Source organism: Mobula hypostoma, chromosome 27 (assembly GCF_963921235.1).
Source record: "Mobula hypostoma chromosome 27, sMobHyp1.1, whole genome shotgun sequence".
Classification (NCBI taxonomy): Eukaryota; Metazoa; Chordata; class Chondrichthyes; order Myliobatiformes; family Myliobatidae; genus Mobula; species Mobula hypostoma.
The window spans coordinates 19,568,028-19,587,192 of record NC_086123.1 but is presented as its reverse complement, the minus strand read 5'-3'; the positions used below and the strand labels follow the sequence as shown (position 1 = coordinate 19,587,192).

Sequence of the window (19,165 nt, the reverse complement as noted above, 5' to 3'; positions counted from 1 at the left end):
TGGACTGTAGGAGAAAGAGCCTTTAAGTAAATCTTTCCAGATTTCTCCTGATCCTGCCTAAATTGACTGCCAGGCTGGTGGCAGAGTAGGAATTTAATGGCAGGAGTCATTTGCTGATGAAACCAGTCTATGTACTGAATGAAATTGACAATTGAGAGTTTCAGTTAATGGAGCAAAGGGTGCCAGTAAAATGGGCTGGATGCAATGAAAAATTCCCTTAGGAGCCTGGGGTAAATGTTTTGGCTTCCCTGCCCTTCAAGAATTAAAGTATTTAGATTCAACATCACAAGATTCCTTACACTTTAAAAAAAATGCAATTAATGATATATTTGAGTGTTGCTGGAATGTGTGCACTGTGATTGATGTGAAAAGGCAGAATTATTTGTGAGGTCTTCATTGGAAGAAGACTTTTTCTTTAGGACTGGTGGAGATAAAAGTGGAAAGAGAGCAAATATAGGATTAAAAACTTACAAAAGAAATGTCGCTGTTGGAACAGATTGGCTTCCACAGTGGAAGTATTTACTTGGATATTGAATGGAAAGATTCAATTATCACTGATGCACATGAACTGCTATATCCTATCTCTAATATTTCTAGTTATCATATTGAGGATGAATATTCATGGCTTAGCTGGCCAAGATTTGTCAATGGAAAATGTAATAACAAGCGTAATGCATAATGAACAGAAAATGGTCTTTCGGACACTGGGCTTGCAACCAGTAATATAAACTATGTAGAGAAATTAGGTGTTTTTCTAAGCTGGTTGTGGATTATTGTTGATACTGCATAAGCATATGTCAAGATGTTGAGCCCATATGCACACTTGAACATTAATAGGTAATGTATAAAAGCTCTTTTGCACATCGGATGGTGATAGCAATAATTTCTGAATTGATTTATGTTAATGTGGTCGGGGCATTTTCAAGCAAGATGCATATCTGAATTTTTTTTAAACACACACCAGGTGTACAGTTGACTATGTCATCTGGTGTGCAGTTCCTAATTTTGCATTTCAATGCCCAATACCTGTCCTTGAGGAAACAACCTATGGTCTGTGATTATACCTTAGAAAAAGAAACCTAGGAGGGATCTTCGTAACGGGTTGGCAATTGATCCCCAATGCTCTGTGGGTCAATAGTTCTGCGTTTGTCAGCATCAGTTTTGAATGAATGCCATATCACTCACATTGTTGCACAATTGACTGCAGAGATACATGGAGCAATCTCTGCCAGCATGACAAGTCCATGGCTGGCAGTGGCCCAGGGCCAGTAGTATCGGGTTGTTTGATTATGGGGTGGTCGGAGAGGGGGTAGAGTGTATTTTGACCAAGTACCCTGAAGATGCATGTTTTTCCTCACCTCCAGAGCAGCCTTTCCTTTGGTTGATTCACAGTTGCCATGAAGAGAGGTTGTTTAGGCTGTCTCCTTCCCATACCCCATCCCCTCTTGCTGGCATCAGCCAGGCTCAGAAGCCTTTACAGAGAAATCTGGTTTAAAAACCATCCCTTTAATTTCTTTTATCTTGCTGATTTCCTAATATTTTTTGTATGCTGCGCAATTGAGTATGTTGTCTCTGTACAGCACCTGTTTGTGCACCAAGGGAATGTGAACTTCACTCCCTAGGCAAAATGTTTGTTCTCAATTATATGGCAAGGCTTGTTAATTTGAAGGTCAATGGGGAAGGTAATAATCTATACTTTTTTTTAGCATGATTCTTTTTTTATATAGTACACCTATGCACTGTTTGCTGTTGAAATATAACGTGAGAAATCTATTGTTTTTTTTAATTGGCTATATCTTCCTATGAGTCCCCATTGAATTCATCTGGAGAGGTCCATTGCTTGAGAGCCTTGTACACACGGCAGTCATATGTTTGCAGAATTAATGTTTGATTAATTCTGGTCTTCTGCGAAGTGTCACCTACCTGTACCCGGACCACATCCAACAAACAGCTCTCATCCATGTATCTATCCAAGCTTCTTTTAAATGTTACAGTTGAACTGGCATCTTCCGCTTCTGCTGGCAACTTGTTCCACACTTGCACCACTCTCTGAAGAAGTTTCCCTGTTAAATATTTCCCCTTTCTTCCAAAACCTATGACATCTAATTCTGAGGGGAAGAAGCCTGCACTGCAGATTCACCATATCTATACCCCTATAAGATCTCCCTTCATTCTCCTGCACTCCCTCTAACTCAGGCCGTCAAGTCCTCGCAACCACCTTGATTTATGAAGGCCAATCTACCAAAAGCTCTCTTTACAACCCTGTCTACCTGCGATCGACCTCGTCTACCTGCGATGTCTCTTTTCCCGTGTCCTGTTGTCGTACTGCTCACCTCAGAGCTCTGCCGTCCACTGTGTAAGTCTTAGCCTGGTTTGTCCTCGCACCTCAAACTTGTCTGCATTAAATTCCATCTGCTATATTTCAGCCCATTTTACTAGCTGGTCAAGATCATACTTTCAAGCTTTGATAACCTTCCTCACTGTCCACTATGCCATCAATCTTGGTGTTGTCTGCAAATTTGCTGATTCAGCTTGTCATATTAATCATGAATATAGATGATAAACAGTAATGGATGAAGCACTGATCCCCGTGGTATGCAACTAATCACAAGCCTCCGATCAGAGAGACAACCATCTACTACCACTCTCTGGCTTCTCTTACTAAGCCAATGTTGAATCCAAGTAATACACACGAAATGCTGGAGGAACTCAGCAGGCCAGGCAGCATCTATGGAAAAGAGTAAACAGTTGACGTTTCGGGCTGAGACGCTTCATCAGGATCTCTGCCTGATATTGAATATTGAATCCAATTTGAATGCCGAGTGCCTTAACTTTCGGGACCAGCCTCCGATGTGGATGTACTTTTCACGTTACACTTTATCGTGTTCACCTTGTTCTGAATAACTCTCAATTGTTAAAGTATCTGTACTGTCCATTACTGCAAATATTAAAACTCTGTAAGGCTTTCTGTTTACTGCTTTGACAAGACCAGCACTCTGTAGTGTCACTGATTCTTGCCATGCATTTGTCTCAGAGGTGTACAGAGTTAGCTTTCACTCAAAATTGTTGTGGTTCTGTTTTACAATAGTGCTGGGGATTTCCAGAATTTAACCCAGCTCTGAAGGAGGCTTGGTTGTGTATTTCTAAGTAAGGATTATTATTTGATGTTAATCATGCAAAACTTACTGTTGTACTTCTTGGGTATAAAAAGCAGATGGGTGTTGTTGAAATAACCTTAGGAAAATGCTGCTCTGCACCATGCAATTTGAAACTGCCACAGTCACCATAATCTGCACTTCTCTGTGAGATACAGCACAGAAACAGGCCCCTTGGATAGTGTCAAATAGCTGCTACTCTCTATTTGAGAATTTGAGCTCAGAGATTTTGGGTATTAGTAACTGGAAGGTCTAGAGGAGTTGGAGATTAATGACTCATCTCATCTCACTCCACGAAGAACAATTAGAAAAAAGATTAGATCATCTGTTTGGTTGAAGTTAGCTGAGGAGTTAACTTTAGCTAAGGCACTGGGAGAATTTCTGGCTCTTCATTGAGTAATTTAGTTTTACGTCTCAATCAATAACTGGCATCTCCAGCATTGTATCAATCACTTGTGACTTGATTGATGCCAGTCTAGATAATGGATCCAATTTACTGAATCAGCTGAGCATGCTATGTAGTTAGCATTTACCCTAGGCCTCTGGTTACACCCATGTATCAAGTAATGATTGCTTCCAATGGAAAGGGAAAATATTGTTCCTTAACCTTCACCACCATTTCTATCATCAAGCACTAGGGTCAGCATAATTAACATCTTGCTCTTTCTCATTTTGTGCTTGGTGCATTTACTATTAGCCAAAGATATGATGGTGTTGAATCAGAATCAGATTTAATATCACTGGCTTATGTTGTGAAATTAACTAATATATATATATATATATATAAAAATAAGTAGTGCAAAAAAGCAGAAATAGAGTAGTGAGGTAGTGTTCATAGGTTCAATGTCCATTTAGAAATCTGATGGCAGAGGGGAAGAAGCTGTTCCTGAATCGCTGAGTGTGTGCCTTCAGGCTTCTGTACCTCCTTCCTGATGGGTAACAGTGAGAAGAGGGTATGTCCTGGGTGAAGGGGATCCTTGACGATGTCTTGGATACTACGGAGGCTTGTACCCATGATGGAGCTGACTAATTTTCTGCAACTGATTTCGATCTTGTGCAATTGCCTCCCCCTCCCCCCCCATCCCATACCAGACAGTGATGCAGCCAGTCAGAGTGAACCTCCACTGTACATCTGTCGAAGTTTTTGAGTATTCTTGTTGACAAACCAAATCCCCTCAAGCTCCTAACGAAATAGAGCTGCTGTCTTGCCTTCTTTACAGCTGCATCATATGTTATGTTCAGGTTAGGTTCTCAAAGATAGTGACACCCAAGAAATTGAAATTGCTCACTCTCTCCACTTCTAATTGTGGGGGACTTGATGTGAGTGGTGTTGAAATTCAACGGGATAGCTGAGCCTTCTTCAAAGTGGTGATTGGATATTCGTGGGCAGATACTCACTGTAAACTGAAAAGTTGTGATTCGAAGTTCATCAGAAATACCTTGCAGAATTACAGAATGGTAACAATTCAGGAGGAGGCCAGTCTATATTCAAGAACAATCGACCTACTCCCCACTCTCCTGCTCTCCGCATAATGATCTGGGCTGGTACTGGCTGGTAGTGTAGTGGCATCAGCACTGGTCTTTGAGGTGAGTGGTCCCGGTTCGAACCCACTGCCTCCTTGCACGCTTTCCATCAGTTCTTGGTTGAACGTCAAGCTCGCAGCTCGGCCTGGTAAAAGCAGGCAAAAAGCTAAAGAAGCAGCATGATTGTTGCCGGATGGGCTACAAGGCGCGGAGAGGAATGACAGCAATCTGGGGTGGCAGTGATGTAATCAGATGTTGGTTGATTAATCACAGCAGTTTGCTGCTGATTGTGAGAAGGTTGATGAGGCAGTAATTAACTGAATTTGATTCTTCTTGCTGCTTATGAAGAAAGATGCTTGGACACTTAAGTGTTAAGAGTTGGTCTGGGACAGTTGAACTGGAGAAGTCCAATGGTTGAGAGCCCTGTTTTGTGTGCACTGCAATCTTATATTCACAGAATTAATTTTAGATTCAGTTTCAAAACAATGACTAAATTGAAATTTATGTTAAATTAATTTACCCTCGTTTGTCCCAAGATGGATGGCTAGGAGTAATATTGGTAAACATCTCCAGGCTAGACTGCTAGCCAAGAGCGTATCTATGTTTTAAAGACCAAAAAGGTAGTAAGAGTGGGAAGAGCAGGTTTAAAGACACTTTAGCACTTTTTTTCACAATGTTTGTAGAAAAGCTGCTGTGATATTTCATGAATTGGCATTTGTTTACAATTGATTATCTCTAATTAATGGATTTTCTCTTTGGGAACAGGGAGTTAACATTTCTTCTGTAGTAGTGGGATGTGTCCCTTGACACTGGTGACAAATAGGCGTGAATTTCAAATATACATTGTTAGATATAAAAAATAGTAAGTCTCACATCTTCTAAGAAACAACCCATTTGGCCCAACATGTCCACACTGGCTATCAGGCACTCAGTTATATTAATCCTGTTGGTCCTTTCAAATTTGTCAATTGTCAATGAATTCTATTTTTGCGAGATTTCTGTTGTAAATCCTTGAAAGATCAGCACATAAACTAATGAAGTACACATTGAAATAACCTTGAAATAAGTGAATTGCTGGCAGCATGTGTAGACTGTATAATCAGCCCATTTGCCTTAGTGAAAGCTTATTTTGTCTACTTCTGCACTGCAGGTTTTGTGTGTCTACCCTTTCCTCCCTTTTTATTCGCTCAAATCTTTGCTCTTGGTTTGATGTATTTTCTAATGGTAACTTTAGCTCACCTAAAATGGCACAATTTCCACTCCTGTCACCATTGTTTTCCAAATCTTTATATGAACTCCACAAAATTGTTTTTTGTTAATTTTCTTATAAGGTAGCAAGTATTTTAATGTAAGATTGACTTTTTTCAAGATTCATCATTGATGTTTATTTAACTACAACACTTGTATTTTCCCTCTCTCTTGAATCTTTCCCTTGCCTCTTGTGCTTTTAATATCTTAAGTTGTCTGCTTTGCCCATGGATTTGCTTGCTGGCTTTTATTCTGACTCCCTATTTCCATTCTTGGTTTTCTCTTACCATATACAATTCTCCCTGAATTGTGGAACATATATGAAAGTCTTTCTTCATGTGTGGAATTCTATGTAAATGCAAAATTGTTTTCCTTATGAGTAAACCTTTCAATGTTTTGGGTGTATGTTCAGAGAGCATCCTAGTATAGAATTTGTTTTGCAAATCTTGGTGCCAGAAGGCTTTGGAATGAATATTAAAATACTCTAGTATATAAGGCTCTGAATAATCAAGCTGCTCTGTATATTTTGGAGTGTTTATCCCTTTACATCCCTAATTGTGATCTTAGATCCACAGGTAGTGGTTTGCTTAGCGCTTTTGGAGACAAGTGTATAAGGACTGGTGATGCGGCCTTTTGCTCTTATGCACCAACAATCTGGAATACTCTACTGACTGAGATATGCCAGGCTAATAATGTGGAACACCTACTTTTTAAATTTGGCCTACTTATACAATTACTTAATGCCTGTTGATGTGATTATGTTTATATAATTTGGTATATTCTACGCGCTGGTGTGCTGCGGCAATGGTATCAACACAGGTGATGCCAACAGGCTCAATTACACTGGAGGCTGTAGTAGAACAAAGGACCCTACGGAAAATCCTAGCAATTCTGGACAATGTTTCTTACCCTCTGTGTGCCACCTTGGCCAAACAGAGGAGCACTTTTAGTTATAGACTTAGACAACTGCGCTGATCCAAAGAGAGCAATATGACGTCAATTTTATCCTCGGCAATTAGGCTGTATAATGAGTTGACTTGTAGCTGGGGAAGTGATGAACCCTCCTGTTGGACTGAGGTTTTTTTTATTCTTTCTATTTCTCTTCTAATATTTGTATACCTGTGCACTTATGATACTACTGTGACACTGTAATTTCCTTTGGAATCAATAAAGTACCTATATTCGATTACATATTCTATTTAATGTTTGCATTATGAATTTTAATTTTGTCTAATTTTTGTGACTATATTACTTCATCTTTACAACCTATGCAAAGCATGTTGAGCCTTTATCTTAATGTATGAAAGGAGCTGTATGAATAAAATTATTATTATTATTAGAATTTAACCATCACATTTGCTCACTTTTTTGCAGCTATTTCTGGAATCTGTTGTTGTTACCTTTATTCAAATTAAGTTGGTAGTGTTCTAACTGTAAAAGTGAAAATGCGGTTTCAAGAAGATTTTTTTGTACACTTGCCTCCTTAAGTCTCAAAGTTTTCAAAACTCCAAGGTGTGCATGCTGTCCTGCTATGCAGCCCAGAATGATTTGTAAAAAAAAAAAATTTGTGAAAACATTTATCTCTTCATTCATTAAACTCAAACACACATCTCAGTTGGCCAAGGTCAAACTTTATTTCATGTTAATTAAAAGATGCTCTCTAACCTGACTATTCTGTTGAGGACTGAATTTCTTTCTTTCCATCATGATGGAAGTACTTTAGTTGTATATAGTCTGTCTACTCTATGTGCACGTTTGGAATCCTAAAGTTTGAGTGTAATTTATCATTGTAGTTATTCTTGGGCCCTTAGCTCGAAGTGAAGCATAGGCCATTGATGACCTCCCAACTCCAATACCCAAAGTCGATGGTTTAGTTGGCGTTCATCAATGTTTTTGTACTCTATTGTATCCGTTGTACAAGGGGTTAGCCAATACAGCTTCACCGGCCCTTTTGACCGGCCTTGCCCATTTCCACCTCTCACAACGAGGACGTAGGGTTGGACTTTGCGAGGCTGTTGTAGTTATAAAAGCCTTCAGATTAAAAGAGGGTATGTTGCAGTGAGATTGATATCCCAGTTCCTTCGTTATAAACATTTTATTCATAGTTTGTATTCGTTGTTTTTTTTTCAGTCTTTTTCAGTGCAATTTCTGCACATATTCTACCCTAATCACTAATTTTACACTCTACTTTTTCTGTGCTAAGCACCTAATTCAAAGGTTAAGTCACACACTTAGTCTTTATTGCAGTCTGTTTTCAGAGACTGACAAGAATGTGGAATGTGTGTGTAGTTATTTATGTAGTATAGTAAGTGTGATGTCTATTTCTGTGTTATTTCAGGAAATTAACACAGAAAGAATACACCAGACCTCTGCAATAAATGACCATATATTAACTATTTTTTTAAAGAATCAGTTGCTTAAGCTGTAATTTCTCACTCTTTTTTATCCCCCCTCACAATGATTCACCTGAAAACCTCTATTTGTGAACCTCACTATCTGCCCTATCACCATTTCCATCTCACTGCTGAGCATTGTTTAACATTTGTTTTAAGATAACTATGGAATGCCATCTTGATAGTTTTTCGGAAGCTTTAAGTTCACATACAGTTTTGCTTTTAATTCATAAGATGCTTTCAATTCATAAGGTTCTTTTAAAATTGCCTCAATTGTGTTACTTCATTGGCTCAGAAGGAAAGGTTTCAGGTATGTCATTTTTTTTTTAGTAAGAGGTTCTGACCTTGGATATAAATCAAAATTGATTTCACTGTCATATATATTTTTGAAAGACTTTATTTTCTCAAACCAGCTAATGGAACATTCCTTTCAACTATAGCAGTAAATTAATTTGCCTGGTCAATTTATTAGTTTATAATAGTAAAAATAATATGTGTGTGTGTGTATGTGCAATATAAAAATTATAGCTGAAAAGTGACTCCAATTCCCTGATGTTATGGCCTCAGAATAATTGACTACTACTGATCAGCATTCACAGGCAAATGATTGGGGCTTTTTGTGCAAAAGGCCCCCATTTGACATACATTTGTACAGAGCTTCTCACCACTGAGGGAAACCTAATGACTGCTGTTTTGAATAGGCTCAAGCAGGTGTTTATTTTCTCTCTATCTTTTGAACCTTCCAGCAAAATCTTTCTTGGCCAATTATTTTCTACTGACCTGTAACATCTGCTCTTGCATCTGTTTCCAAACATAGTCTGATATTTATCTTGCTTTGGTAATACCAAAGGTCCGACATATGGACTTGTCAGGGGTGTTTAATATCCTGTAAAATGTAGCTGACCTGATGATCAAGTCATAATCTGCTTTTTAAATTTCTCCAAGCAGCAGTAACTTTCTTCTGTTGGCAGATTTGTGGATTAATTCTGTTTGTTGGAGTTATTAATGTAACTTAAGGTTTAAATGACTGGATTTGAAAGATGTGAAAACTAACCGTGAAAGACAAAGCTTTCCTAATTTCTGCAATTTTTAAACTGTCTATAAAAGTTAATGTCTGCAGGAACATTAACTGTGTTAATATCAATGTATTATATTTCTAGCATTAAAACATTTGTGATATTTGGATTCTGATAATTTAAATTCTGTTACGTATTGTTTATATAGATTGTTAAAGACCGAGCAAATACAATAGTAATATCTTGAAATATACAAAGATTTGTACGGTTTAATACTTTTTTTTGCTGTTAGCCACCTTGCTGCAATAAGCTAATGGAACATTTTTCTGTTTTGATTCACTGAGGCTGAGTCATTAGGATGAAACCATGCTTATAGGTTGCATTTTCATTTAAGATGAAATTGATGAATTTGTGAGCAACAGTATAAACCTGTGCAACTTGTAACTAAGCATGTAATTAACAAGTCATCTTGGGAATAGATAGCTTGAAATACATTTTTTGTAAACAACATGAGATATCATCAAAAATCAAGGACTGGCTGCTCATTTGGAAATAAGTAATCTATTCTATATCTTAATATCAGAGAATGTTTACAGTATACAACCTGAAATTCTTGCTCTTCACAAATACCTACGAAACAGAAGAGGAAAGAAAACCCAAAGAATGAATGACAGAAAATGTTATGGATGGAATAAGCTAGTTTGCTGGTTTTAATTATGACTAGCCTTACCAAAGTACCTTGTATCCATCTTAAGCTAAGAGAATATGTGTGGGCTTGTGGCAAAAGTCACTATTCTTGGTACACAATCTTGATGCAATTCATGCCAAATAAATGTTGAGCAGTGAAGTTTACTATTGAATTAATGAGCTACGACAACTAATGAGGATGTCTAGTGGCCCATCCCGCACAGACATGAAATTAGTAACAGTAAACATAATCATAATGTGTAGAAATCCCGGAGTGCTTTTTTTATTGGTCAAGATAGTTGGGGATAGTAATTTCTATAGGAATTAAATGTGTAATCTTAATTATCCAAATAATTTAGTTTTCCTACATTGATTGTTACTAATGTATCAAACATATTATTCTTTTGAGAATGATACTTAATGTGCTTTGGTCACTGAAAATTTCAAAAATATGTTTAGATTGTGTTTTCAGTTCTCTGAAGTCCACAAAAGCAAATTGCTGGATGTTTTGGAAGACTGTAGGATGGCAGTTAAAAATAAAATGCAGATTAAAAGCAAAATTTAAAAAAAACACTTATCTCCTGGTACTGTAGAAATAAGTAAGAAACCAGAGCAGGATTTTATTGCTCTGGGCTGTGCTGATTTTTGCTGTCGTTGAAACTGAGAAGTTCCCAGACTCGCGAGGATGTTGTCCATCCGAGGTCCAAGAATTATGGACAGATGGCTAAAGATGTCAGTTTGTACTGGTGCTGGACTCCACATAACTCTAATCCCATGGAGTCTAGCAGTGAACCCCAACTTTGCTGGGATTCTCCAAGGGAATTGCCTTGGGAACTTTGTCCCAAGTTTGACCCAATACGGGATCTGAAAGGACATTAATTTCAATGGGGATTGTAGGGCAAAGCAGATATTAAATTATAAGCACGAGAAATTTTGCAAATGTTGGAAATCCAGAGCAACACACACATGATGCTGGAGGAACTCAGCAGGTCAGGGCAGCGTCTATGGAAATGAATAAATAGTCGACATTTCAGGCCGAAACCCTTCTTCAGGATTGAAAAGGAAGGGGGAAGATGCCCAGTATAAAAAGTTGGGGAAGGGGAAGGAGGATAGCTAGAAGGTGATTGGTGAAGCCAGGTGGGTGAGAAAGGTAAAGGGATGGAGAGGAAGGAATCTGATAGGAGAGGAGAGTGGACCATAAGAGAAAGGGAAGGAGGAGAGAGCCCAGAGGGAGGAAAGGGAAGAAGAGGACCCAGGGGAGGTGATGGGCAGGTGAGAAGAGGTAAAGGGCCAGAGTGTGGAAATTACTTTTATTTTGCTTAATTGTAATATGCAAATTTTAAAATCTCTGTGATTGCCTGGATCATTTTTTTAGATGAAGTGGAATGACAGCTTATACATAGGACATAGATCAGTACAGCACAGAAACAGGCCATTCGGCCCACAATGTTGTGCCAAAGCAGCTAAGAAGCAAATCAAAAACATGCAAACACTAAGCCCTCCTACCTGTACCATGTCTGTATCCCTCCATTTTCCTCACATTTATGTACGTATCTAAACATGTCTTAAAATTTTCTAATGTATTTGCCTCCACCACCATTCCAGGCAGCACATTCCAGGTATCCACGACTTGAGTAAAAAAACTTGCCCCTCACAGCCCCCTTGAACCTTTAACGCATGACCTCTGGTATTAGACATTTAAACCCTGGGAAACATACTCTCTGTCTACTCTATCTCTGCCCCTCAGAATCTTATAAACCTCAGTCAGCTCTCCCCTCAGCCTCTGCCGCTCCAGAGAAAACAACCCAAGTTTATTCAGCCTCTCATGATAGCACATGCCCTCTAAACTGGGAGCATCCTGGTTGTCAAGTGTGTTCAGTGCCATTTATGGGGGTTGTTGGGGGGGCGGGGGGTTCTTGTCAATGCTGTCAGGGCCATGTTGCCTTTGAGATTATGTTGCTGGACTGTAGCCCGGTCAGCTGTACCCAACTAAGTGCAGCCTACAGGTGATAGTACCAGGCTGGCATGGTCCAGCCCATTATCTTTTCAAGTTAGTTACAGCCCTCATTCCTGTGATAAGATTACAACTATAATTTTGACCTCATTGCCTTTTGCATGTAGCATAGTGAATAAATGCTTTGTAGTTAAATAGCTGAACTGACTGTTTAAACATTACAACCTTCAGTCAGTGAGTAAAATCCAGAATGAACACCATTTCCTCTTTCTGGAAAAGTAGCTGATCACTAGTTTGGATTTTCCACTGAGAAAAATGTTTGGGACCAGGCTTATGTACGGCCCTCCCCAGGTTAATGTAGGGTTCAGTTCCTGTTGTAATCCAGATGGTTTGCTGATCAGAAATGTGGCTGCAGAACAGGTTGCTGCAAGGCAGAAGATGCATCCCACCCATCCCTAAATGCTCGTCTGAATATACGGGCCATAAACTAGTCAGGTTTTCTTCACCAAGCTGGGGAGGACTTGTCATTATTTAGGAAAACTTCAAATTGCCTTTGTGCATTAAATGAAGGTGAAACTCAGGCACCAGATAGTCCAGATTACCTCAGAAGTTTTGAATCAGTTCATACAATAAACCATCTTGGAGTATGGTGACTGGTTACAAAAGGAAATGTTATGTAAGCTACACACATAAAAGTTGCTGGTGAATGCAGCAGGTCAGGCAGCATCTCTAGGAAGAGGTGCAGTCGACGTTTCAGGCCGAGACCCTTCGTCAGGACTAAGGGTCTCGACCTGAAATGTTGACTGCACCTCTTCCTAGAGATGCTGCCTGGCCTGCTGTGTTCACCAGCAACTTTTATGTGTGTTGCTTGAATTTCCAGCATCCGCAGAATTCCTGTTGTTTGTGTTATGTAAGCTTATTAGTTGGGGAAGAAATGAGACTTACATTTACTTAATGCAGGGGTTTCTAACCTTTTTTTTTAATGCCATGGGCTCCTACTATTAACCGATGGTTCTGTGGATTCCTGGTTGGAAACCCCTGAAATGACTTTCATAGCCATGAAACCTTTTACAGGAGCTTAGTTAATGGAATACTCCTGAAATATCGTATTGTGGGTTAAAGGGCAAAAAGTGCCTAGCGAGCCCCCAGAAGCAGCAGTGGCTTCTCTGATGGTTTGATATAGTCAGTGGTGTACCAGCCCAGACTTTGTACATTAATGTACAGCATGCTGTTAGAAAAGCCATAGTATGTTGGCCTTTGCTTTGATAGGATTTGAGAACAATAGTAAAGGTGTCTTCCTACAGTTGCATAGTGCCTTGGAGAGACTGCAGCCTGAAAACTGTGCACAATTTTGGTTTGCTTAACTAAAGAGGAGCCTGGACTGAAGATTCATCAACCTAGTTCCTGGGATTCAGTGTCTGTCATAAGTGTGATTAGTAGATCAAGCCTCTGTTCTCTAGAGTTTTGAAGAATTGAAAGACGACTTTATTGAAATGTGTAAAACTTTTACAGGCCTGGATAGAATATATGTGGGAATAATGTTAAAATAAAGTTTTAAAATTAGGGGTAATTCACTTTGGACTGAAGTGAGGAGAATTGCTCAATAGGTTGTGGATCTTTAGAAATCCATACCAGGGAAGGCTATGGAAGCTGATTGCAATAAATCGCTGGATTTTTAAAGCAGTTGAGGATAGTGTGGTAAAATAGTGTCTGAGGTATCAGCTATTACATTGGTTGTTGGTGAAGCTGCGTCAAAGGACCAAATAGCCAGTTCCCATTCCCATTTCTTGTTGTGGTGGTAAATTGGCTTATAGTTCTCCGATTCAGATAAAAGAATGTGGGCACTTTCTGTAATCTCTCGGCAAAAAGGCGATTTTTATTTCTGGAACTTTATATTCTTAGTGATGTCTGTAACCATTTAGAAACTCTGCTTTCTTCAAATTTCAGCCCCCAACACCCTTTGCTCCATTACACTCCTTCAAAATGCCTTGACAAGTTTGATTATGTTACAACATGTTATACATCATTGTGTTTGTATGAAAAGGATGCTGGCAGCCTTTTGAGTCCCATTAGCTGTGATGAAAATCAAAGTACTCTTGAAAAGTTGGAAAGCATAGAATAAATTCCTTGTTGGTTCTTTATGTAACTTCACTTGGGGAAGTTGGTTATTAGGGCAAAAATGTAACCATTTGATTCAACAAATTATGATGTCTCCTTACAGAACAATTCAGTCAGTCCCACTGACCCCAGTTCCTTAACATAACTCTTGAATTTATTTTTGCTGTTTCAACATCTTTCTAACTCCTTTTTGAAAGTCCCACCTAGTGTTTCCACTGCTCTTAGAGCATATTTTGCTTTGCGTTGTGCTTGAATCTTTTGCTCATCACTTCAAGCATGGTTTCATCTGTTCCTTGAGCCACTGCAAATGAAAACAGCCTCTCTCCATGTAGTGTATTATACCTCTAATGCTTTCAGATTTGAATAACCACCTCTGCTTCAAGGAGAACAACCTCCACCTCATCCAGTTTAATCGTGAGGTTTAAAATTCCTCATCCCTGGGTGGATTCCAGTATAATCTTTCCTGCACCCTTTTCAGGATGTTTATTTCCTTCTTTAAATGGTGGTGACCAGAATTAGATGCATGACTCCAGCGTGGGAGCAAGAAATTGGATTGACTAGCAAATTGCACACCGAAGCAGGTTAGATGGTCATTTCTAGGTGCCGTTTTGATTGACTTCATTTGGTGTTAATGATAGAGCATCTAACATCTTTAAGAACTGACACCGTCTCAGATTCTTGTGCAGCACAGTCAGAGTCAGAATTGGAATAGGGTTTATTAGCACTGTGTTATATGACGTGAACTTTGTTCTTTTATGGCAGCAGTACAAAGCAAAATATAAAATTACTATACATTACAAAATAAACAAATAGAACAAAAAATGGAACGATGACATGGTGTTCATGAACCATTTAGAAATCTGATGGTGGAGGGGAAGAAGCTGTTTCTGAATTGTCGAGTGTGGGTCTTCAGGCTCCTGTACCTCCTCGCTGACCATAGTATTAAGGGGAAAAAGGCATGTCCCGAATGGTGAAGCTCTTTTAAAATGAATGCTACTTTCCTGAGGCACCACCTCTTGGTGTGCTTGTCGGTGAGGGGCGTTGTATGTTTTGATGGAACTGGCTGAATCTACAACTCTCTGCAGCAGAGTCTTCACACCAGGTTGTGATGCATGTACCATACATCTATCAATACTTGCAAGAGTCTGTAACATATCAAATCTCCTCAAACGTCTAACAAGGTAGAGTGGCCGGCATTTCTTCTTGATTGCATCAATGTGTTGGCCCAGGACAGATCCTCTAAGACAGGGGTTCCCATCCTGGGGTCTATGGACCCCTCAGTTAATAGTGGGGGTCTATGGACCCCTCAGTTAATAGTGGGGGTCCATGGCACAAAAAAGCATGGGAAAACTTGCTCTAAGATGTTGACACCCAGGAACTTGTAGCTGCTCATCCTTACCACTGCTGATCCCTTCAATGAGGAGTGGTGCATGATCTCCTGACTTCCCCTTCTTTAAATTCACAATCATTTCTTTGGTCTTGCTGATGTTAATTGCGAGGTTGTTATGACATCACCCAACCAGCTGATATATCCACTTGTGTACGTCTCCTCTTCGCCATCTGAGATTTCACCAACAACTTCAATTGTAAACAGTATGTTAAAATGAGTCTGAACCTGCTTTGGCATATTTCTGGTTATAAGGCACTGAAGCACTGTTTCAGACATTTTTAGGTTAATTTCATATTTATTTCTACCAGGATTGTGCATTAGTACTTTGCATAGTTCAGCAGATGAAAAAAGAAATGAAATCCATTTCTTGGCACAGGAATGGGAATTTTGGCCAAGTTTTCTTTCTGCTTCAGATAATAGGCAATTGCTTTTCTACAGGCACTGACCAAGCTATTCTGCAGCAGGAAATGCCTGACTGAAACCACAATGATTTTTAGTTAATTATAGAGTTAGTTACATATATTCTATAGAAGTAAAAATGCAGAAAATAATTAGGGTAGTCATTAAGTTGTTTAAAAAAATAACATGTGCAGTCTGATTCTTGGGGTGGCACATTCCTGTGTTACAATTACTTTTGTTTTCAACGCAATTTGGAATTGCTTTATTTCCGGTGTACCTCTCGTCTGCACTTAATCAACTCCAAAATAACTCTATTACCTAGAGAAGATCTGCTGGAGTTGCTAAAATAAACTGTAGACATAATTCCCAGTGTATCACGCTGTTTCCTTTTGCTATTTGCTGACTCCTCTTGTCATCAGATTTAGCTTTTGTGTTCCTATTTTATTACTAAATTGCGCTCAGACCTGGCAGTTGCCATAATTATCTCAGCTCACAGAGCAGTATGTTGTCTGTTTTGCAAAATGTATTTGGTACCTGTTTTTTAAAAAAAATATATAGCTATTGTTTGTTGAGTGCTTGGGTGGCAGGCTGGAGTGTAGTATTTGCTTTTGATGTTTCACTTGCCTGTATCATTGGTATTAATTGAGCTTTAAGGGACTACCATTCAACAATTACATTTATTGCTAACTACTTGATTATTAAGCATTTCATCAGTTTGCTACTTTTGGGTGGGGGTTGTATTGTTATGACTTTTATTGCTGGTGTTAGTTTTAACTTAAAGTGTGTGGATAATATTGTAGTGGACAGGTTGGTGGATTTGGAGTTATAAGATTCAGTGAATGGGATGAGGAGGTTTCACTGATGCTACCTTTTCATTGAGTTCAAGTATTTTAGTAAGTTTGTGACTGTTTTGACTGTCGTGTGGTGGGACTCAAATTTGTCACTTGATCCATTTCACGTTTGATGAAATTATTCAAAAATGATTTGATTAGCAAGAGTTGGAGGCTGCATATAACACTCCCATGGTAAGATGGTTTGAAAAGGCCAGGTGTCAGGACTAGAGGCAAAGGTCAGGCTGGTTCTGCTTCATGCTCTGCGACGTGTACTTGGCTCTGCACTGAACTGAGGCTGAGACTGTGGTCTGCTCCCGCTTCTCCGGGCTTTGTGTTTGTGGAATCTGCGACATTCACTCAGCTATGTGCTGAACTGAGGTTGAGGCTATAGCCTGTTCTGGGCTTTGTGTCTATGGACGCATTTTAGTTCTAAACGCTATTTGCTTACTTTGATTATTTATACAATTTGGCTTTTTTTAGCTCTCTCTGCACATTGGGTGTTTGACAGTCTTTCCTCGTTTTGTGGCTGCTTGTAAAGAGACAAATCTCAAGGTAATGTAATGTATACATACATTGATTATGAATGTACTTTGGAGAAATGGGACACTTCACTGTAATTCCTAAAATTCAATTGAAGATTATCTGATACAAGCCAGTTTAATGGTGGTTGATGAGGGAGTTTGAGATGGGGGGGTGTGGTCCAAATTCTCCTTTGATCTGTTATAGATATTGTATTAGTCCCAGGTGCTTTAGTTATCAGTCATCATATTTATGCATCTGATCTAATTTACGAGCTGGCAAGAAGTTAATGGCTTTGAGTGTTGCATTAGTAGAGCTGTCTGTGCTGTCCAGCTAAGCAGCTAAAGTCCTTTCTGCCCATTGCCTCACCAAAGGCTGCATGCTAGCAAAATGCTTTACAATACAATTGGGGTACCATTTCTCGCTGCTATCTTGGAAGATGGTTGTATGTTCTCCCTTTAATGGTGTGGGTTTCCTTCATGTGCTCCAGTTTCCATTCATATTCCAAAGATGTATGGGTTAGTAAGGGTTCATGAGTTGTGGGTATGTTATTTCGGCATCAAAAGCATGGCGACACTTACAGGCTGCCCAGCACATATTTGGGACTATGTTGTTTCTTGATATAAATGATGCATTTCATTGCAACACATGCACTGCTGAGGAACACAACAGGTCAGGCAGCATCAATGGAAAAGAGTCCAGTCCTGTTCTCATCAGTCCTGATGAAGGGTCTCAGCCTGAAACATCAACTGTATTCTTTTCCATAGATGCTGCCTGACCTGCTGAGTTCCTTCAGCATTTTTTGTGTGTGTGTGTCTTCAATTTCCAGCATCTGCAGATTTTCTCGTTTGTGATACATTTCATTGTATGTTTTGATGTACAGTATTTGTGACAAATAAAGCTGATCTTTAATTTATTTTCCTAAATCCTTTCTCTTCCTTTGAAATTGAGCTTCAGGTTACTTGTTTTAACAGTAGTCTGGAGATGTTGCTTCCTTCCTCTCCTGCCTTGTGAGCTTACGTGGTAATTTTCTGTCTGTGGATGCAAGTAAAGCATAGGGTGTCCTCAGAATTTTTTGGTCGTTGATGCAAAAAACATGTTTCACTGAATGTTTTGATGTAAATGTGACAAATGAAGATGTTCTTCAAAACCTTTTTCAGCAATTCTGGATCTTCTATCATCCAAAGCAAGCTTCAATGGCCCTAAAGTTCATCTTTAATCAACCAACATGACAAAGGGACGATTGAAAATACAGAAGCAGATACTTTGTTCTTTCCTTGTTCTACAAGTGAGGATACCTGAGAAATTTTCACTTTCGTGTTATAGCCATACTAGTACAGCTTGACCGTTGGTAGTTCTGGAACATATCTCAAGCGGTAGTATACTGGTGAACGTTGTGGGTGGGAACCAGCTCCACTATAGTCATGACCATTATAGTTGAGAAAGATCATGAGAACTGGTAACTTATAATAACCATGTTCTTTACCATCTGTCAGCTTATAACCTTTATTTCTTTTTGTGTCCTCATTGCATGTATGGTGATTTGAGAATATATGTATTCATGCCTTAATTTTGTATGTTTACCATTTTTCCATATGCTGATTGTTTATACATATTTGAATGCTTTTTTTCCTTTGCCATTGTACTCTTGTTACTTGCTATTGTTCCTTGTTTTACTACTTTCCTCTGGTGCTTTGTGCTTTCTCTATCTTGCTATATTTCCGTTCATCTGAACTAGTCCCAAAGTAGTAATGCTCAGTTTCCCCTATACTGCTGCCAGAACCCCATGTATCGACATCCATTTCTTCTACCTTGGTATCAAATCTGCAATCTCATTGACCTCCAGGCAGTGTGCCGGTAGCTTGGGTATTTATTCAGAAACTTTTGCTATTGTGACTCTGTTTAAGTTGGAGCCGCTGCTGCTCTTGC

General features: G+C 39.1%; 1 protein-coding gene across 1 annotated transcript in view; it reads left to right on the top strand.

Annotated features, from left to right (window-relative positions):
• setd1ba (SET domain containing 1B, histone lysine methyltransferase a) overlaps positions 1-19,165 on the top strand; it is a 161,691-nt gene that overhangs the window by 15,535 nt on the left and 126,991 nt on the right. The gene's annotated exons all lie outside the window — the stretch shown is intronic.